At 41.7% G+C, this 22,233-nt stretch overlaps 1 pseudogene; it reads right to left on the minus strand.

Annotated features, from left to right (window-relative positions):
- Positions 1–2,954: 2,954 nt before the first annotated feature.
- Positions 2,955–11,857, minus strand: LOC125340839 (annotated as a pseudogene).
- Positions 11,858–22,233: the final 10,376 nt, after the last annotated feature.

Consider the following 22,233-nt stretch of genomic DNA (forward strand, 5'->3'; position numbering starts at 1 on the left):
GGCCAAAAGGGAACCCTACTTCATTGTTGGTGGGAATGTAAACTGGTTCAGCCACTCTGGCAAGTGGTATGGAGATTCCTCAGAAGGCTAAACATAGAACTCCCCTATGACTCAGCAGCCCCACTTTTGGGTATCTATCCAAAAGACCACAAACATAATCACACTAAAGCCACCAGCACAACAATGTTCATCGCAGCACAATTTGTCATAGCTAGAATCTGGAACCAACCCAGATGCCCCTCAGTAGATGAGTGGATCAGGAAAATGTGGTACATATACACAATGGAATTTTATGCCTCTATCAGAAAGAATGACATTGCCCCATTTGTAAGGAAATGGAAGGACTTGGAAAAAGTTATACTAAGTGAAGTGAGCCAGACCCAAAGAAACATGAACTATATGGTCTCCCTTATAGGGAATAATTAACACAGGTTTAGGCAAGTCACAGCAGAGGATCACAGGAGCCCAATAGCTATACCCTTATGAACACATAAGATAATGCTAAGTGAAATGAACTCCATGTTATGGAAACGATTGTTATATCACAGTTGTAACTACTTTCAACATGCCATATGTAACTGTAGCCTCTATTATTGATGATATTCCTGTATCACTTTCCTGTGGTTGTACCTACACTATCTCTGTATCTTATCTGAGTATATTGGAAACCTGGTATACTGGTATTAGAACCAGGAAATTGGAAGGGAATACCAAAATCGAGAGACACAGGGTAAAAAAGACAAACAACTACAAAAGCAATACTTACAAACTGTTTGGTGAAAATGAACTGAACAACTGAAGAACTCATGGGGGTGGGGAAGGGAAAGGGAGAGGGGGGAGGAGGGAATGAGGGACGAGGTAACAAACAGTACAAGAAATGTATCCAATGCCTAATGTATGAAACTGTAACCTCTCTGTAACTCAGTTTGATAGTAAAATATATATATATATAATATAATAAAATAAAATTCTAAGTGGAAAAAAAACCAAACCTGTTTAGGCAAATAGCTGTTTCCTTAGTCAGTTTCTTCACCTATTTCTGCAGCAGCTTCACACACTGCTTCCTCTGCCAGCCACTTCTCAGATTGGCTGTAATTTTTCTTAAGCCTAACCAACCACCACCACTTGCAATCAGTGTTAGATTTTCATCCAGATAGAGAGCTGAGCTTGCATTTTTGTGGTGTTCTCTGGCATAGTATACAGAAAACTATTCTGCTTTCTCTGCTTTACAAGTGGCAAATGCAAATAGATTTCCACGTTTGCTATTTTGGCATCATGAATGATTTCCCCAGTGATTCTGGTCCCCCTCAATATACTGACACTAACAACTTTTTCTTTTTAAAAAATTCACTAATTGAAGATTACCATAAATCACATGGAGCGTTCTTGTCTTTGTTATTGGAGCTAGTGAGACTTCAGGGAGGAAGTCTCCAAAAAGGAGGAGGCATTTGCCTGGTTACTGGGTACAGAATTCTTACTGTGGTTGCACAAAAAGAATTTGAGTTCACATCAAAGTAGAGACCAAGAAAGATTATCAGTAAAGCATAGCAAAGAAAGGATAGTACCCAACTCAGCATAGGTGTAGGCACAATTGAAAGCAGGTGCCATGAGTGAGCATCTGTGGTGAAAAGTAGAGTGGGCTGGGGTTGGCTTAAATTCACCTTAGGAAGAAGGTTGCCTTTTATTCTGTACACTTAATGCTTTCTACTGGTATGCTGTTTTTATCAGTTAAGCTCAGGGATATAAAAATGGACCCTTGGGTCATTATGATTTAGATGCTTAAGAATCCCTCTAGACAAAGGATGGGGAGAGGATCTGTCAGATGGTCCCTTTAAGACAGTTATCCTACCTTAAGATATTTTTTCCTTTTCAAATACTTTCGTGATCAGTGTTATTTAACCAAATATTCCCCTCTCCACCCTCACCAACCAGGACAAGTGGTTTCTTTCAGATACCTTGCTCAGTCTCCAGAGTGTGAAATCATTTGGGCAAGCAGGCAAAGTGAGAGGGAGGAAGCTGCCCACGGATCCTAATATGCTACAGTGCCGTGAGGGAGTATGAAATGTAAAGCAAAGCAAACAGTGCCTGTGTGATTTTAAACAAGCGATTCATTAATGTAGTGTTTAATCTCTGAATCTCTGGGACCTCTTTCTTGTGCCTTACTTTCCCTGATCTCTCCCACCTCACTTTCACAATTACCAAGCATTTCAGCATTCATTTTGTTTGCTGTTGACCTATCTTTATTGTCCTCTTCACTCTTCTAGCATTTCCTTTTTCTTTCTTTTTGTCAGTTGTGGGGCTTGAAGCAAAGGCCTGAGCACTGTCTCTGAGCTTTTTCCACTCAAGTCTAGCACTCTATCATGTTGAGCCACAGGGCCACTTCTGGTTTTCTGGTAGTTAATTGGAGATAAGAGTTTCATGGACTTTCCTGCCAGGGCTGGCTTTGAACTGTGATCCTCAGATCTCAGCCTCCTGAAGGTGTGACTGCTAGTCCCTAGCTTTTCTTTTCTTCTTCCTTTTCTTCTTTGTACCAGTGTTGAAGCTTGAACTCAGAGCCCAGGCACAGTCCTTGAGCTTCTTTTTGCTTAAGACTTGTGTTCTATCACTTGAGGCACAGCTCTATTTCCAACCTGTTTTTTCTTTTTCTTTTTTTTTTTTTTGCCAGTCCTGGGGCTTGAACTCAAGGCTTGAGCACTGTCCCTGGCTTTTTGCTCAAGGCTAGCACTCTACCACTTGAGTCACAGCCCCACTTCTGGCCTTTTCTGTTTATGTGGTGCTGAGGAATCCAACCTAGGGCTTCATGTATACAAGGCAAGCACTCTTGCCACTAGGCCATATTCCCAGCCTCAAACCTGTTTTGTCTTCATATATATATATATGTAATTGATATGAGTCTCTTGGACTTTCCTGTTTAGACTGGCTTCAAACTGGGATCTTTTTATCTCAGTCTGCTGAGTAGCTAGGATTACAGGCATGAGCCACAGGTGCCCTGGCTCTTCTAGCATTTCTTTAGTTTGCTTGTTTTTGTTTAGGTGACACTGAGATTTGACCTCAGGGCCTTGTGCTTGCTAGCCATGCTCTCAATTGCTGAGCTACACCTCCAGCCCTATTTTGCACTGGTAATTTTTGAGATAGTATCTCATTTCCTTTACAGATATGTGCTGGATTGTGATCTGACTATTTTTAGGCTTCCTGCCCTTGCAAGGATGACAAGTACATACTACTACATTCTGCTTTCCTCTGTTGATATGGTTTCTTCTGAAATCTAGACAGTCTTGAATTAAAGAAATGATTTGTAGTGCTGTCTTCTGTATTTTTCTACCAATTGCTATGGACTTTGACTTAGTGAATAACATTTTCTCTTTCTTTGCAATAAAATGCTCTTGTCTTTCATTCATATTTTCTCCTGGACTCTATACCTATTGCTCTTGAGAGAATAGCCCCTCAATTCCACTGAGAATATTACTAAAAACTAAAACTCACTTTCTCCCTGAAACTATGTGCACTAATTCTTTTTCAGCAAAGACTACTTGCCTGATCATTAATTTTGCTCTTCTCTTTCAGGTCGATGCCAGTGGTTTTGCTAATGGTGAGTTTTTACATTACTTTGGCTACACATAATAGGCCACTGCTACCTAGGAACAAATCCAGGATGAATGAAAACTTCATAAAGAGAAAAGACAACAGATCAAGCCTCAGTTTTTCTATACCTTTCTCATCTCCCCCCTACATTTAGGAAATAAATGGATTTCTGGTGAGGGCCTTGAGTAAGGACAATCAATAGAGACCTAGAGAGAGAACAACTCAGAATGAGAAAGATTTGTTAAGCATTTATAGCACAATGAGTAGAACGAGGGAAAGATAAATAAGCCGTGTTATTTTACATAGATAGTATTTATTCTCAAGGTACAACTTGCTTTGAAAGTAAAGACCCATTTAATATACATTCAAAGAAAAAAACCAATAAGCAGTTGAATAGGATATTTGAGGACCAGAGATTTTAATTTCCTAAACAATAAAAATGTGAAGAGTCACTTCCTTGGGCTTAGTTTGGCTAGTGCCCATGACAGCATGAGAATTCAGAGAACAAGTGAATGACTATACACTGTGTACACTTGTTCATTTGTGGAACTGTTTCTAGAATGAGCTGGAAGAAAGTTCCATCAAAAGCTCCCTGTTCACATAGAGGCATTCAGTTTAATAGGATCCTTTATACAACCTTTGATGAAGTTGGCCCTCCCATGGTGATCTCGTCCTCTGGAATGTTCCTGGGGGAGAAGTCAGTGAGCACAGAACAACTGGAGCCCCTCCACCATCATGGGCTGAAGTGTTTCTTACTCACCAGGTTCTTCATGGCGACCTTCACATCCTTGTTGCTCAGGCTGTAGATGATGGGGTTCAGCCTGGGCATCACCACTTCATAGAAGAGGGAGATGAGCTTGTCTGTAAGGTCCTGCTTGTCCCACCCCGAGTGGGTCCTTCAACTTGGGCTTCCCATACATGAACAGGATGGTCCCATAGAAGATGATCACCACAGTGAGGTAGGGCAGAGCAGGTGGAGAAGGCCTTCTTCCTCCCCTCCGCCTAGGGGATCCTCAGGATGGTGGTGAGGATGAAGGCGTAGGAGGTAAAGAACAGAACTGGGACCCCCAGGAAAATCACATTGGCCACCCCCATGCTGATGACATTAAAATGGAGATGTCAGCACAGGCCAGCTTCAGGACAGCCAGGATCTCACAGGCAAAGTGGTTGATGACATTGTCCCCACAGGAATGCAGCCACATTGCAAGGGATGTCTGAACCATGGAGGCAGCACTCCCAGCCACCCAGGAGCTGATGGCCATGGGCACGTAGACAGCCTTGCCCATGACCATGGGGTACTGCAGGGGGTTGCAGAGGGCCACATAGCAATCAAACACGATCATGCCCAGGAGTACACACTCCGTGGCTCCCATGGCAAAGGAGAGAAACATCTGCACTGCACAGCCTGAGAAAGAGATGGTTTTCCTACGAGTGAGGAAACCATCTAGGAGTGAGGTGGAGTAGCAGACGTCCAGGAAGAAGAGGTTCCCCAGGAAGAAGTACCTGGGTGTGTGCAGGTGGGAGTCAAGATGGTGACCAGGATGAGGACCCCATGGCACTACAGGATCACCAGGTACATGGACAGGATGAGCACGAAGAACATTTTCTCCAGCTTTGGGCTGAGAGACCCAGGAGAATGAATCCCGTCACAAGGGATGTCACAATTTGCATGACCATGGAGTCTCCTATATCACTTGGAGGAACTCAGAAGGTCAAGTTCATGATTCTCTGATGCCTAACGTGTCAAGGAATCTAGAGAGTAAATGTTTCTTTGCTGAGCAATTGGAGCACTGCTCTGGCAATCGTGGAAGCAAGTTATCATCAGTAACTATTTCATGATATCTGGTCACTCCACAGAAAGTTTTGATGTCATTTGCTTTAACTTAATTTTCCTATCATAGTCAAGGCATTTAGTTCATGTGTCATCATGTGTGGGTTCATTTTATTCAATTTTGCTTGGAAATATTATCCTTGATGAGAAGTTTTCCCTCTTGGCGCCTATGATTGATAGAAAACTCCGGTGACCACTGAAAATATTCAATTTTGAGTACTCTCCCTTGTAAGCACTCTTATAAATTGTCTGCTTTCTCTTTTCTAGTTGTTTCTCACAATATGTAGGACCATGCATTTCAAGCATTTCTGGAACATTTATTAAACAAACTGGCATTTCCCAATGTTAGTATGGTCCTTTCCATTTGGTGCTCGACTGTCTCCTAGCCCTTCCTCCATGTATCTCTAGCCCCTAGCTGCATCAGTGGAACCTTCCTCCCCCCCAGACCTAAACGCTGCTCTGCCTGCCTGCTATCTTCAGTGACCAACTGACTCCTCACGGAATACCTCCACCTCTTATCCTGTGACTGTACAAAGAAGCCCCCAAACAAAGACAGGAGCCATTTATCCCTCTGGCAACAACTCCTTTTGCTCTACATGACTGTGTCCATGTGGTCATCTGGACTGGTTACTTTCATTTCACCTGTCACTGGAATTTATCAGTGCTTGGCAAATGCCAGGTCCCCCTTTTCTACAGAAATGCTCAATTTCAAATAGCTTACTGCTGGAGATATTCTATCCCTCCAGTATCTCATGAATTTTTGTTCCTGGCCTTGGTGTTGCACCACTGACTTGTCCTTTCCTTTCCTTCAAGGTCCCCTCCTGTCACAGGCACCAGGAAGAACACCAGAGATGGGGATTTTCCCACATGTGTCTTGAAAGTGCTCTTTTACATTTAAAAAAAAATGATGATAAAGAAAATCACTTCTTTGAGGTCTGGGAATAGCCAAGAAGCCAAAAATAGCCACTCTGGTAAGAAAGCAGCAACCAAAGGAATAAGCATCTAAAAACGAGTGCAAGCAAAGTTTCCTTGTCTTTGTTTTGGTGTTTGGATAAAATCCACGCAAGATTGTTCAGTGCACATACAAAGCCATTTAAATCCCACTCTGCTATTGGGATTCTTCGAGTCCCTAAAGTGATTTAAAGTTTCAAAACAGAAGTGAGAAAGTTAAGAAACTTGCTATACACGTGAGGTTATGTCTCCAAGATCCAATTATTCTTGAGTCTTCCCAGAAATTTTCTTCTTCCCTGCTTTCCTACTCCTTCTGCTGAGCTGTGTAGGGAGAAAGGGCCACCCCAGCCCCATCGAGATAAACCTCTAAGTCAGTGGGAACTCCTAAGAGATACCATAAGAGGCCTGAGATAGATGAAACCCACCAGATAGACAAATCCTTGTAGTTTATTACCTTTGGCCATTTCCAGATTCTGAATCTCAGGGCTATACAGAAGCAAGATTGCCACTTATCTGGGTACTGTCACATACATTGTCAGAATCTACCACAGTCTAGCCCTTAAAGGGCATTAGAAAGGTCACAGATGAATCTAGTTATGTCTCCTGCCATGCTAGTCTCAGGTGCATAGCAGCTATAGGCTTCAGAAAGATGGGATGTGCTGGGCACTGGTGGCTAATGCTTGCAATCCTAGCTACTCAGGAGACTGAGATCTGAGGATTGAGGTATGAAGTCAAGTCTGTGAATGAGACTCTTATCTACAATGAGCTACAAAAAAGCTGGAAGTGGAACTGTGGCTCAAGTGGTAGAGTGCTAGCCTTGAGAAAAAAGCTCAGGGACAATGCCCAGTTCTTGAGTTCAAGCCCCAGGACTAGCACAAAAAAAATTAGTGTTCTAAGAGGGAGGGGGAGGGGGGAATGAGGGACGAGGTAACAGTACAAGAAATGTATCCAATGCCTAATGTATGAAACTGTAACCTCTCTGTAATTCAGTTTGATAATAAAAATATATTTAAAAAAATTAGTGTTCTAGTATCTTATGCAGTCCTCATCTTTGTCTGCCTCTCCATTCTAGTACCTTAGAGGCCTCTCTCTTCTCCTCTCATACACACACACACACACATACACATGCACACACACATGCACATATATCTATATATCTATATGTATATATGCATATAGATATATACATATAGATGTATATATATTCTATATTCCTTTTCTTTCTTCCAAAAGTGATCACTATTCTGACCTTTGTAGAAATCATTTTATTATGAGAAGAATCCTAATGAACCCACTTGACCCCATGATTTACAGATTGGCATCACCTCAGGACCAGACATTACCTAGATGAACACTGCTGTAAGGGGCATGTATCTATTTCATGCATTGGTTGACTTTAGATTATCCAGACAGGTCTGATTCAACCAGATGAGAAGTCAGATTGAATGCTTGAATCCCATATGCCATTTCTGAACTGAAAGATGGAAGAGAACACAAGACCAAAACAACTACCATAAATTGGTATCAATAAGTCCTTGGGATAGCCAGCATAGGAAACTGGGACCCAGTCCACCACCAAGAAACTGCATTATGCTAACAACTTCAAGAAGCTTGAAAGGATTTTTTTTTCCTCAGCACCTAGTCCAGCTTATCTAGATTTCTCATTTACAGAATTGTGGGATAATAATTGGGGCTTCATGGGTAAGGGAACCGTTGTTCTGACAAGGGCCATTTGGATATTTATAACATTGTTTGTGGGCCATATAAAATGAGATGAGGCAGATGAGCCACAGGCAGCCAAAGAGCAGCATATGTGTCTGTTCTATCACGTGCCAAATGGTTTCAGGGGCCTCCTGGTCTGTGGGCCAGATGTTCTCCACCCCTGCTTAAGCTGTTATTTTTGGGTAGATTGTCATAAAGCCATATATACTTTCTTTAGAGGGCTTTTATGGTATTACCCCCCTACAAATAGAATTTGCCATTGTTCCTTCAAGATACAGTAAATTCAGGAAAAAGTAGGGGCCCCAAGCATATCCTCAAATGAATCACATTTAGCAGCAGAGGTCCAGAGAAGAAATTCCTTCAAAGGCCTGTCTCAGGGCCTCTGGGCTGCTGCCTTCCTGATAGGCAGGAGATCCATCTATCTTCACAGCTCTGGAGATTTCTTAGCCTGTTTAATAGGTGGAGGCTTCTGTTTCTTTTCTCTATTTTTTCCCTATTCCTTGGTTTATTCTCGTTTCTTAGAGCACCTTGTTGGAAAGCTTTTGCCAAGGATGTATTACATATACATTTTTGAGACATTTTGTATCTAAATGTATTTTACTCAGTCCTCATAAATAAGTGGTGTTTGGGTGGGTGTGTTAATTAGGATTCTCCTGAAAAAACAGAACCAATAGTGTGTGTGTGTGTGTGTGTGCAACTTTAGCAGCCTGGAGACCTGAGAAAGCCAATAGTGTAGTTCCAGTCTTAGAATAACATAATGTCCCAGCCTGAAAGCAGAGGAGTTTCCTCTTACTCATCCATTTTACTTTATTATTTTATCCTATTCTATCCTACCTTACTTCTTTATTTACTTATTTAATATATTTATTAGAACTACTAGATTTTGAACCCAGAGCCTCATTTTTTTTTTTTTGCCATGTACCCAACTCTACTATCTCAGCCATGCCTCCAAACCTTTTTGCTTTTAGTATTTTTTTTTAAATGACCTCATGTCAGATCTTTTTGTAAAAACATTTTTGCTGGCCTTGATCCAATCTTTCCAAATTTCAGCTTTCATAAATTTATAAATGTGAATAACATATTGACATAGTAGAACATCAATTGTTTGAATAAACAAAGTAGCTTATATTGTAAGGAAAGAAAAATATTGAAATCTTGGAGACCATGGAGCTCAAACATGCAGCTTCTGCCTGTGTCTCCACCCTTTCAAATATTCAAATATTCAATAACCTTCTCTTTTCTAAATGGGTGCTCTCTCTCTCTCTCTCTCTCTCTCTCTCTCTCTCTCTCTCTCTCTCTCAATTGCTTTCTGCTTTGTTCCCTTTTCTTTTTTTTTCTAACAGTATTTGGGTTTGAACTCAGGGCCTTGTTCAGACAGGTACTCTATCACTTGAGCCACATTCCCAGCCTTTTTTTTTTTTTTTTTGTCTTAGTTGTTCTTTAGATAGAGTCTTGAGGTCTTTTCTGAAGCTGATTTCAGACCATAGACCTCCAACCTTCCCTTCTGTGAAAGTGGGATTATAGACTCAACTCACCACAGCCAGCTTATTATCTTTAAGTAGTTGTACAAAGGGTTTCAATTCAACATGTCAGTTTGTGAGTATAATTCCTCTTGATCAATATCATCCCGACCAGTTAATTTGTTGAGATATTTTTTTGCCTGGGCTGTTTTCAAACCTTGATCTTCCTAATCTCTACCCGCCAAGCAGCTGGGATGACAGGCATGCATATTCATACATTTTAGATACTAGAAACATGTATTTTGAGCTGAGGAAGGTGCAAAACTCAGGGTTTCTGGCTGGAGCAATTCTGCCAGCTTCCTTCTTGTCTGCATCTCAGGATGCAGAGGCTGCCCCCTGGTGAGCAAAGCCAGTGACAGCAAGATTTAGGAAAGTCACAGCTGAATTATGAGGTGCCCAGACGTTCAGGTTTGGAGTCGTTCTCTCCATGCTTCCACCTTACTAGCCAACCACTCCCTAGTTCCCTACTCCTAAGCTATGGAAGATCAGGAAGCAATGGAGGGGAAGGGCCCACACCACTCCCTGGGCCTCCATACCCTTCGAAGAACCCAGGTTGGCACAGCCTCACTCTGGACAGCTCTGGCCTCAGTTAGCTTTTGACATCTTATTATGTTGGCAAAATATTAAGCTGTTTACAAGGTTTTCTGCAACGAGGAGATAGTACATGGCAGAAGGAGATACAGGTATGAAATCAAGGAGGCTAAGCAAATTGTTCATCCAGTTATTGGTAGAAGACAAACACTAAAAGTTCTCTTCTGCGCAGTACATTGGTTCCTTCTTGAGTGTCTGCTAAGCTGAGATGTTCACTAACTTTACCCCAGACCTCTCCTGACTGTCCAATGTACTGGCTCAGCTGTTGGTTTTCCCATGCCTCCAGCCAGCCATCTTACCCCAGGTTATGACTTTCATCCAGCATCCCTCAAGGGGGCCCTGCTCTTTTCTTCCCCCAGTGTCCATCCCTCAACTCTTCAGGTTATAGGCCCACGCTGTGGTACCTAAATGAGACCCCCATGTCCATCACTCAGGCACACCCTCACCAGATGTAGCTCTGATTATTTTAATTGTGTCCAGGAACAGATAAAGCTCTCATTACACAAGGATTCCATTTTCTGTTCATCACTCTTCACATGTACCTTCTAGGGAAACACAATCTTCTGAGATTCACAGAAGCAAGCAAGCAAGAGGCACAGGACTATGAGGACATCTGTCTTCCAAATGTCACTAGAGGAAGCAATTCCAAAATACCCTGAGGTTCCTCACAGCAACCTTCACATCCTTATTCCTCAGGCTGTAGATGATGGGGTTCTGCATGGGGGTCAGCACCCCATAGAAGAGGGAGATGAGCTTGTCTGTAAGGTCCTGCTTGTCCACTCCCAGTGGGTCCTTAGACTTGGGCTTCCCATACATGAACAGGATGGTCCCATAGAAGATGGCTACAGTGAGGTGGGCAGAGCAGGTGGAGAAGGCCTTCTTCCTCCCCTCCACTGAGGGGATCTTCAGGATGGTGGTGAGGATGAAGGTGTAGGAGACAAAGATGAACAGAACTGGGACACCCAGGAAGATCACATTGGCCACCCTCATGCTGATGACATTGATGGAGATGTCAGCACAGGCCAGCTTCAGGACAGCCAGGATCTCACAGATGAAGTGGTTGATGACATTGTCCCCACACACAGAAGGGCAATTGTACCGCAAGAGAGATCTGCACCAAGGAGTTGACTCCACCAGCTGCCCAGGGGCTATGGGCACATAGACAGCCTTGCGCATGATCACAGGGTACAGCAGGGGGTTGCAGATGGCCACATGGCGATCACACACCATCATGCTCAACAACACACACTCCCTGGTTCCCATGGCAAAGGAGAGAAACATCTGGATGGCACAGGCTAAGAAGAAGATGGTTTTCCTGGGGGTCAGGAAGCTGTCAAGAGTGAGGGAGACAGAGGAGGTGGTATAGCAGATGTCCAGGAAGGAGAGTTCCCCAGGAAGAAGTACATGGGTGTGTGCAGGTGGAAGTCAAAGATGGTGACCAGGATGAGGACCCTGTTGCCCAACAGGATCACCAGATACATGGACAGGATGAGCACGAAGAACGTTTTCTCCAGCTTCAGGTGGGCTGAGAGTCCCAGGAGAATGAACTCTGACACAGACGTGTTCTGGTTGACATTTTTCATAATGCATCTCCTTTCTCAGCTGAAGAAAACACTTAGAGGTCCAAACTCAGTATCTTTTGCTTTGCAGCAGGCCAGATCATCTGGTTGGAGTGATTTTTATTTTTTTAATTTTATTTTTATTGTCAAACTGATATACAGAGCGGTTACAGTTTCATACGTTAGGCATTGGATACATTTCTTGTACTGTTTGTTACCTCCTCCCTCATTCCCCTCCTCCCCCTTTCCCTTCCCCCCATGAGTTGTTCAGTAGATTTACACTAAACAGTTTTGCAAGTATTGCTTTTGTAATTGTTTGTCTTTTTTACCCTGTGTCTCTCGATTTTGGTATTCCCTTTCAGTTTCCTAGTTCTAATACCTGTATACACTGTTTCCAATGTACTCAGATAAGATACAGAGACAGTGCAGGTACAACCACAGGAAGGGGATACAAGATGATCATCAATAATAGAAGCTACGGTTTCACATTGCATGTTGAAAGTAATTACAACAGTGATATAACAGTCGTTTCCATAACATGGAGTTCATTTCACTTAGCATTATCTTTTGTGTTCATAAGGGCATAGCTATTGGGCTCTTGTGATCCTTTGCTGTGACTTGCCTAAACCTGTGCTAATTATTCCCTATGAGGGAGACCATAGAGTCCATGTTTCTTTGGGTCTGTTTTACTTCACTTAGTATACTTTTTTCCAAGTCCTTCCATTTCCTTACAAATGGGGCAATGTCATTCTTTCTGATTCTGAGTGATTTTAAAGAATAGTTTCTATTTCTTTCCAAGAAAAAGGAAGAAAGAAATCAGAAATTATTTTGGGAACATAGGACCAAATTGACGAGGTCAAAAATGATTGCTGATCATTGAATGCATTCGTTCAATGACCAGGACACACAGCACATTTATTTAGTGATCTAGACCTAAAGGATAATTCATTTGCTTGATCAGAAAAGTCACTTTGTGCCAGATACTAGTGACATGACTTGGGACCCTTACCTTAGGATTGGGCTTCTTTAGATAATTCTCACCAAAAACAAGCTTCTGTTGTTCCCAATACCAATCACTCTACTTGCCATCCATTAATTTATCCATCCATCCACTAATTTATCTATCATGTAAGAACATCCACTCACCAAAACATTTTTTAATCAGCCAGTATATGGGTATAGCAACTTCTGTGGGGATCAGAGGTGACCATGGGCTCAGGCTTAAATAAGCTTACTACCTGGCAGGGAGAAGAACATAAAAATTCCCTGGAAGCTGAAGTATCTGAAGGGCACTCTGGGTATTGCTGGGAACAAGGAGCAGAGAAGGCCGTCTTGGTGATACAGAATCCAACTGGGTCTTTAAGAAAAAGAGAAAATCGGTTGCTGAGAGATGCAAATGAAAGGGGAAAGGTTTCCAAGTTGACGTCATGTTCTGGATATTCTGATAGATCCCTCATAGTTTGAACTTAGTGTTTCATGGAGATGAACAGTGTCAGCCCCTGCAAACCATTGTGGCTCTCAGCTCTTAGTTTTCTTAGGCAGTTGCCTAAGAGCAGTGTTTGTTTTCATCCTTCTAAGGCAATTGCCTAAGAGCAGTGCTGTTTTTGTTTTTCTTTTTCATTTTATTAAGTTTCCTTCCCTCAGGCTGAATGTCTACATAGGAATCAGTGGACATAGTAGTCCTTGAGATTTTTTTGTCTCATCTGTTAAATGTTGTACCCAGATTTAGGCTCTGGATACTCCCATAATTGAGCCCAAACTTCTCTCCCATTCTAGATCCTCTTCTGTACAACACTGATTCATAGCTTTTCAGTTTTGGCTTGATTGCTTCTGGTAAGGAATAGCTCACTACCTTCCCAAGCAGCCTGCTCCACAATTTCAGAGCTCTGAGAATCAGAAATTCTTATGTCGAACCAAGCCAGCAGCTTTGTGAGTTTCTCTCATTCCAAGGTGATTAAACCTCTTTTGTGAATTGCTTGAGTTTGCAGAAGGTCATCAGGAGATGGAGCTATCTCCCTTCTGAGGGGACTTAGAAGAGTCCTTGTACTCTTAAGTTCCCTAGGCCTCTTACCATCTAGATTTCGTAGAACCAAGAAAGGCTTCTGCATGGCCCTCGATCTTGGTGATACCCTTGAAGTGGTTTCATTTCCTTCCCCTCTCAAGCCCTAATACCTTTGGAAAATCAAGTCAGAAGTTATCAATGTTACTGTGCTGATAAAAGGCTGAGTATTATTTTTGTAAAAATCCATACTTTACCTGAATAAGGGTCCTGCTGAGAAAGGATCCACATGACTTAGGAAGAACACATGGACTAGAAATAGCACTGGCCTGAAAGAGCTCACATAGAGGTGACATCTGATTTGAAGAAAAGGGAAAACTAGCTCTTCCTACTCTATCTCCCTTCAAATTGTAAGCAAAGTCTCCTAATGAAGAGCCAGTATATTAGGAAGCAATTAAAACTGTTGGGCTCCCTAAAGGGATTAAAAGTTTGGAAATGAAATAGTACAATTAGTAAACTTTTTATACTTCTGGGACAATGTCCCCAAGATCCAATTATGTAGAAGTAATCCAGGAAGAATGCTTTCCTTCTTCCTTTGCTCCTGTTGGAATTTTCCACTTTTCTTGTGTGTTCAGAAAAATATTTTTTTTATAAAATACTTGGTGTATACAAAATAATGTAGCTTCAAGAAATGAAGCAAGGGCTGGGAATATGGACTAGTGGCAAGAGTGCTTGCCTCGTATACATAAAGCCCTAGGTTCAACTCCTCAGCACCACATATATATAGAAAAGACCAGAAGTGGCGCTGTGGCTCAAGCTGGTAGAGTGCTAGCCTTGAGCAAAAAGAAGCCAGGCTCAGACCCTGAGTTCAAGACCCAGGACTGGCAAAAAAAAAAAAAAAGAAAGAAAAAAAAAAAAAAAAAAAAAGAAAAAAGAAATGAAGCAAAATGTGATCAGAACCTAACACCAAAGATGACTTAAGCTTCCTGCCACTGCTTCCTATGTATTTCTTTAAAAAAAAAAATTCTGTTGGTTATGGGGTATGAACTCAAGGCCTGAGCTCTGTCCCTGAGCTTTTCTACTTGAGGCTAGCACTCTACCACTTTTTTTTTTTTTTTTTTTGGCCAGTCCTGGGGCTTGGACTCAGGGCCTGAGCACTGTCCCTGGCTTCTTCTTGCTCAAGGCTAGCACTCTACCACTTGAGCCACAGCTCCACTTCTGGCCATTTTCTGTATATGTGGTGCTGGGGAATCAAACCCAGGGCCTCATGTATAGGAGGCAAGCACTCTTGCCACTAGGCCATATCCCCAGCCCCAGCACTCTACCACTTTGAGTACAGCTCCACTTCCAGTTTCTGGTGGTTAATTAGAGATAAGAGTCTCATGGACTTTCCTGCCTTGGCTGGCTTTGAACAACAATCCTCAGATCTCAGCCTCCTGAGTGGCTAGGATTACAGGTGTGAGCCACCAGCATTTGGCTTCTTATTATATATTTCAATCCTGTTCCTTCCAGAACTGGATTTGGAAATTCTGAAATAATTTCCTGTCTGTCAATTTATACACACATAAACATATCCATATCCAGATCCACAAGTTGTCCAAAGTTTTTTCTGGTAATAGTCAACTCTGTTTTTCTACAACTCCCCCACCATATTATTTCTAGTATTCATCTATATTGATGTGACTATCTGCATTCCCAGGTAGGAACAGATGACCATTTTATTTACCCATTCTCATATGGAATGATTCAGATTGTTTCTGGCTTACATCTTCTAAGTTTCCCCAGACATGGACTGCTGGGCACTGGGAGAATACTCATCTTCAGGTTTAAAATAATGACAAATTGTTTTCCAAAGTGGAAAATGGTTTCTCCACCATTTTGGTGAACTCCTGTGGGCAGTTGTTGCCATATTCAATCTAAGATCCTGAAGAGACACAAAAAAACTGAGTTTGACCCTCAGGATCTGGATGATAGTAGACATTAATTGTAGTGGAACGAGGGGATGCTAATTGAAATCTTACATTGTAGTCATGATTTATCTAACTGGAAGCTGCTAGAGATTCTCTTCTTGACCTCCATTACCTAGCGTTTGGCTGCTATTGGTGCAAACTCCTCAGTGAAGTTTGGTAGGATTAGATGTGCTCCATGCATTAGTAAAAGGAGAGGTATCAAAATCAATTGCAAGCTACTGAGCAAGAAATAAGACAGAAAACATCCTAAGTAAGTGCCTATGGTCAAAAAGAGGTTAAATGGTGTCATTCAGGATATAGATTAATGTCAGTCATTTTCCAAAGAGGTAGCCTGGTTTTCAGTTCAGATACTAATCTAGAAGTGATCTTTCAAATGGAAATGTGGGTTTTTTGTAAATGGTGGTGGTGGTGGTGGTAGTGATGGTGTTTTTGCTTTGGGTATTTTGGCTTTTTTAGGGGGTAAACAAGGGGCGCAGAAAAGAAGGGAGAGAGGAAGGGTAAACAAATGCAATCATACTGTTCAGCATATACTATGTGGAAAATGAACTATATAAGAGTGTGAAGAGGAAACTGAAGGAAAGCAAAAGAAGGGGTGACATTGTCCAAAAAACTGAAATGTATGCATTACCTGACTTATGAAATGGTAACCCTTCTCTACACCTTAATAATTACAATAAAAACACCACAAGCCAGGATAATGTAAACAAAAATCCATGTTCATTGCTGCACTATTCACGATAGCCAAGTTGTGGAAACAGCCTAAATGCCCTACAGTAGATGAATGGGTACAAAAAATGTGTACCTAAGGGGAGGGAAAGGGGGGGAGGGCGGGGGGCATGAGGGACAAGATAACAAACAGTACAAGAAATGTATCCAATGCGCAACGTATGAAACTGTAACCTCTCTGTACATCAGTTTGATAATAAAAATTTGAGAAAAAAAATGTGTACCTATACACAATGGAATTTTACACAGCCATTAGAAAGAATGATGCTATGGCATTTGAAGGGAAATGGATGAACCTAGAATGAATCATGTTAGTAAGGTAAGCCAAGCTCAGAGAGACAATCAATACATGTTTTCTCTCGTATATCAAAGCTAGATCTAAAATACACTGAGACATGATAAATTATGCAGGACTCTAGGCATTCACACACAGTGAGACCAAAGGGGGATATTCTTATGAGAGGAACAGAAAGACCTATGTGCATCGGATTATATAAAATAATATGTTCCGAAATGAATTCCAGGAAATGGAAGCAAAATTTTCCCTCCTTTTTTCCTGTTTTTGTTTTCTTTTCCTTTTGTCTTGTTTGTTTATCTGTCTTTGGGAGAGTAAGTGGGGGCACAAAAATGGAGGGACATAGGGTGAACAAATGCAGCAGTGGTACTCACTAGACACTAGATTGAAAATAAATGATACAATTGGTGGGAGAGGACAGGAGGGAAAAATTGGGAGAGTGAGGGAAGGGGTGACATTGTCCAAAAAGAAATGTACTCTCTACCTGACTTATATAACTGTAATCTCTCTGTATATCACTTTTGTAATGGCAATAAAAATATAAAAACAATAAAATTATATTTTCAAAAAAGAAATGACCTTTCCTCACTATCACCTTCCCCGTAGCACAGCAGAGTGCACTCGTGCATGCACGCATGCGTGCATGCACACACACGCACACGCACAACTAGTTTGCATGTGAAACAAACATGGAAGTATACTCTCACAAAGGTATTTATTGTTTATTTTGTCACAATAAAAATAAAATTTTATTAGTATACATTAGTTTTATATGGGAGGCGGCTCATTGTGACATTTCCACACATGAAAACACTGTATCTTGGTCAGTCTGACCCCCTCCCCTTCTTAAAAACAATTGGGTAACTAAGTGAAACCACCTCCTTATCACAAACTGTTGATTCCTTCTATGCTCAATCACCCAAGAAGGTCTCAACTCAATGTTTGTCTGTTTGGAAGCTTCCATGTGCAACCACAGACAGGATGAGCATGAAGAACGTTTTCTCCAGCCTTGGATGATCTGAGAGCCCCAGCAGGACAAATTCCATCACAATGGTTTGGTTGGTCACTTCCATTTAAAACATTCTCTTTTACTGAAAAACTGAGGACAGCAAACACATTTGTAGGGGTCAATATGTGAGTGTTATAATGAAATACTTCTAGAACTTATTCATTTCTTTTTCTTTGAGGTTCTGACTTAAATGAGCATTCAGGTAATAAACTTCTTGGTCTACTAAACTTATGTTAAACGGTTAGGCTAATCAGGTCCAAGCAGGAAAAACTAGTCAGCCATGATACATGGGAGAGCTGTAATGAGATCTGTGGAAATGATGTTCCTGGTGGCAGGGAGGCCTACATCCCACATACCCATCTACTTGAAAACCATAAAAGAGGAACTCCGAGGATGCATGTCCCTGAACTGTCCCTGCTGTATTGTCAGGAGTTTCAGGCTGTCATCTTCAGTAATGCTGGCCACCAATGTCATCTCCCTCCCTCTTCATGCTCTAATTCTGTGCTTGTATGATATTTTTCTGATGATAACTCAGACTCACCTGGAGTCCTACGGGGAAAGATTGTGATGAACAGAGACCAAGAAGAAGAATCTAGCTAGAATGTCAATTTGTTACTTCATGCCTCATTGATCATGCCTCATTTCCTATGAGTTCATTGAGGATCTCATTTAGTTATATAGCTGATTAGGAGTTTCTGGTCCATAGCACATTTAGACTTTTACAGAAAAACTTCTATATTCCCTCTTCCTGACATGACTTTTGTCCACAGTACTAAGGTTTTCCCAGTCTTCACCAGACCCCTGAAAGAGCAAAGATGGAGTCCATGGAGAGTCCTTCATGGTCCCCAGGGTAACTTTGTGACGAGATTCTGCTTTGGAAGCTGTTTTCCAAGTGACAGCTTCTAAGCCAGGCTCTTCCCTATCCCAGTTGACTGCTAATGCTACTCCAGTGGCATCAGACTTCATTCTCTACAGTACCACATTCAGTGTATGCTTCACTTTCTATAAAACTGAATGTAGAGCCGGCACTGGTGGCTCACACCTATAATTCTAGCTACTCAGGAGGCTTAGATGTGAAGATGATGGCTTGAAGCCAGCCCAGGCAGGAAAGTCTGAGATTCTTCTTATCTTCAATAAACTACTTAGAAAACCAGAAGTGAAGCTATGGCTCAAAGTGGTACAGCATTATTAACCTGGAGAAAAAAAAAAAAAAAAAAGCTCAGGGAGAGCTCCTAGGCCCTGAGTTCAAGCTCCGTGATCCACAAAAACAAAAACAAGAATATAATAAAACAAAAGCCCTGAAGATTAGAGAGAAGCTCTAGACAGCCAGGGCAAGGTTTGGAGGCTCGGCATCTTCTCCCTAGAGCCCCTTCCCTCCTCACTCTGATTGTACTTCTGTCCTTCCATTCATGCCAGAGCAGGTCCACTAAGGACTATAAGAACAATTAAGGAAGTCTTGGCCATCCTTGTTTTCCTTAGGACATTCATGAAAAATAGAGATATCACACCTTTCCCCAGCATGTCTGTGTGTGACAGGGATTGAGAGGGAGGGTGACATCCTTACCTCCACACACTGCATCTGGGGTCATTACCCTGTGGCTGGTTGAGTATCTTTGAGTGAGAGAAGGCAGACATGGCCTGAGACTGTTCTCATGAAAATTACTAGTAGAGATCAACTGCAGACATCATTTCCAGGAAACAGATCTGTTTCTGGAGAGATTAATATTATATCACCTCCTTTTCTTCCATTCTATGAGCACCTTAACATAATTTGTCCAGTTTTTGTTTTTAAGTATGTGTTGCTCATATCTCCCATTCTTTTGGCAGGCTGCTTTGATCATTGGAAAGTTTGCCCTAAAATTGAAGAGAAATTCCTTCCTCGAAAGTCATTCGCCATGGGTCCTCTGACTACCCCATCCCTGCACTGGTTTAGACTCCCGGCAGGTGTCTAGCCCTTTCCCTAGGATTGCATTTTCTTTTTTGTAGTGTTGAGAATTGAACCCGGCCTCATACACACCAGACAAGCTTTCCACCAAGCTATCTCACTAGCCCTTTTATTGCCCCCCATAAACAAACACAAGTTCAAGTTCTCACCTCAAATTCCACTTGTTTTTGGATTTCCATCTTTGCTCTTTTCACCTACCTGAAGAACATTTGGTTACAGAGAGAAACCAGTCTGTGTCCATTGGGGAGATCAGTCTGTGGCAAGTTCTGGAGTGCATCCAACAGGAAGGAGCACAGATCATGCTGGAAGGTCTCTGGCTTCGCGAGATTATGATTTCAACTGCTTACCTGGCTCATGCCCCATCTGGCCTTATCTGTTGGAGTCGAACATGCAGTAGATTCTGATTAGCTGTTCGGGAACTAAGCTGTCCCTCCAAATTGTGCATCAAGAACTTAGGGTGTGGCCTTCACTGGGGGACTTCCAGCTGCTCACTGCCCTAGTTGGGCCTCTCCATGCCAAATGTGAAAAGACAACTTGACATTCACTTCCTTCTTCACTGTGCTGGCAGTCAGGTGCAGCCTTTCTCCTTGGGAATCTTCTGTTCTTTGCCCCTTACCTGCTCTCCAGAGGATCTATCCAGGAACCTGGAACAATTTAGACTTCTTGTTGTTCAGGGGCCAGTTTTAATCCCAGAAGCAATTTAAAGTTTGATGAAAGGTCTCATAGGAATTTAGGGGTCCCATGTCCCATAAACACAATTAGAAAACTTGCAGACAGCTTTCTAATAAACCTATCATTATAAAAGAATGTCCCTTAGAAAAGAATCGGTCCCGGGCTTGCTAAACTTCCTGGAAGTACTTCCTGAATGTACTTTGACCACAAGGTTGTATCTGCCTTTTGGGGCAGGGCCATTTGTCTTTCAAAGAGAAATGACAAAATGAGAGGCAAAGGTTTGCTGTGTCTGAGATAGGTGCATTGGTCACCCACATGCTGGCCTTCTCTGAAGTCCCTCCGCCCACCTCAGAGCAGACGAGACCTGGAGACATCAAGCAGGAATGACTGCCAAAAGCCTTCACCTCTAAAAAGTCATGGGGACAGCTCTTTGCTGAGAGATGACTGCCAAGTGTCATCCTTGGCGTTTTAACAGAGTCCAGAAGTAGGAAACAGTCAAGACAGGAAGATCAGAGAGAGGACTGTGGTGGGAGCCAATGTGATAGATGTCAGGAGAAGACATCCCAGGGCTTAGCGATAGATCAGGGACAGAGAGAAAAGCTGAAACAAGAGCAGAAATTTAAAACTAAGAGAGAAACAATACATAGTATCACGACAAATAAATTTGACCAAAAAAAATGAAGCATTTAAGCTAGCATAGTAGTCTTGGGTCTGAAGGGTTGCTTCGTGAAATCACTTTTCAAATTTCCCCATATTCTGTATCTCCTGAGGGTAGGCGATTAACAAGGGATCTTTCCTGTAATTAAGGGCTGTGGATTGGTGAACAGAGAGGGGAGTAAATTTATAATGGGACACTATCCTCAGTAGTTGTTGTCCTTTTTTTTTTTTTTTTTTTTGCCTATCAGGGCTTGGGGGCACTACCCCTGAGCTTCTTTTGCTCAAGGCTAGTGCTCTATCACTTGAGCCACAGCTCCACTTCTGGCTTTTTCTGAGTAGTTTATTGGAGACAACATTCTCATGGACTTTTCTTCCCTTGCTGGCTTTAAACCTAGACCCTCAGATCTCAACCTCAACCTCCTGAATAACTAAGATTACAGGTGTGAGTCACTGGCACCCAGCTGTGGTTGAGACTGGTAAGTACTTTTAAGCAGCCTCCCTTTCACTGGATCCTTCAGTTAACTAATGCTACCACCATTCCTTGGGCAACATGTAGAGCAACAGACACAGGGACTGCTGGCTCTGCAATACCATGTTTGTTCCCACTCAGTGGGAGTCATATTAATCAAAAGGCAATTAATCTTGCTTCCCACCTTGCTCAAGCCAATGGTTAGTCATGTAGTTACATCATTTTAACTTCCATTACACAAATTGTGCTTAAAAAGAGGGTGTAAGAGATACTAAAGAAATTAAAGTTGAATACTTTGATAGCTCCATTAAAGACATGTTATAAAAATAAAATATTGTCCTATCAGAGGGCAGGAAGACATAATATTTCTCTGTAGAATATAGAGACTCTGCACTCTTAACCTTTTGCAAAAAAAATCTTTAAATTTTTATACAACTTGAAGAAACTTACAATTGAATGCCGTTGGTATGTTTTGTTTGAGTCCAATAATTACTAATAGGTAAGGAAAGGCACTCTCTCTTTATAAAAAATTAACAAATAAATCCAGTTATATATTTTTGCTTAAAAGGAAATATTTAAGATAATTGTTCTCAAACTTGTAAGTATAAATACTTATAAGATACATTTTTTGTCCTTCTTATTTTCCTGCTGTGATGCTTCTATGATGCACAGTCTGCTTTTTTAGTTGTCTTATATTTCTTGGATATTTGTTTGTTTGAACATTGTTTTCTCGTT

The sequence above is a fragment of the Perognathus longimembris genome, chromosome 1 (genome assembly GCF_023159225.1).
Source record: "Perognathus longimembris pacificus isolate PPM17 chromosome 1, ASM2315922v1, whole genome shotgun sequence".
NCBI lineage: Eukaryota > Metazoa > Chordata > Mammalia > Rodentia > Heteromyidae > Perognathus > Perognathus longimembris.